We start from the raw sequence: 970 nt of genomic DNA, 5'->3' as shown, positions 1-970 counted from the left end.
ATTTAATCAGTAATTTAATGAATCAATAGGCCGATTGGTTGGATCACCTCATTCTATTCTTACAACTATACTTGGATGTGGACCTGTGGTTCCCGGGTCAGCTTTATGTATTCACTGTCGCGCGGTTTTTTCTTTTCCGCGCAAGGAGATTAAGTTGAGATAATGAGGTTGTTAACTAAGGTAGATTTTTGGGCTATATAAGATGGACTTGATGCTAGGCTTCTACGATTGGACCGATATTTATTGCAAGTCGTTGGAAAATGAATCCCTCAAACAAACTTACCCAAAAAAGTCACCAAAAAACTCACCCAAAAATGAAAGAGAAAGAAAACGTGAACTAAGACATTATTTTTGGTTTTTGCAAGCTTGTCACTAAAATAGTTTTTTAAAAAAATTATAATTTAATTTTAAAAATTATAACAAACATTAATACTATACATTTTCATAAGTTAAAAATTAAAAAAATAGTTTATAAATTTATCCAAACTGATTCTTAATAATGTATTATACATGGAATGTCTTGTGTTCGTATTTTTTTAACAAAAAATATTTGTAATCATAGTTTGAGAACTAAAAAGAGTTATAATTTGCTTTTCCTATTCGATTTTTCTTAATTTATTTATTTATTATTTGGTATTTTTAGTATTACTAAAATAAATGAGTAATTTTAAATGTAATAACATATAATTATAGATGGTACATATATACAATTATAAATGTTACATTACATAAAATAATTTTGTGTTATTATCTGTTAGTATTGTTGTTTTTCAACCAATTTGTGAAAAATGCCCTGTAATTTTTGTCCATAATTATTTTTTATCAATAATGTGAAGAACTGAGCGTTTGATTCATTGATTGATTAAGATGAATTTAACAATATTTAATTTGTCTCTTTGCCAATGTAATTTCACGAATTTGTAAATAAGTTTGGTCCTAATTGAGTCCAGCAGCGGATTCAAAGATTTTT

Source organism: Arachis ipaensis, chromosome B01, assembly GCF_000816755.2.
Source record: "Arachis ipaensis cultivar K30076 chromosome B01, Araip1.1, whole genome shotgun sequence".
Lineage (NCBI taxonomy): Eukaryota > Viridiplantae > Streptophyta > Magnoliopsida > Fabales > Fabaceae > Arachis > Arachis ipaensis.
This window is presented reverse-complemented; position numbering follows the sequence as displayed.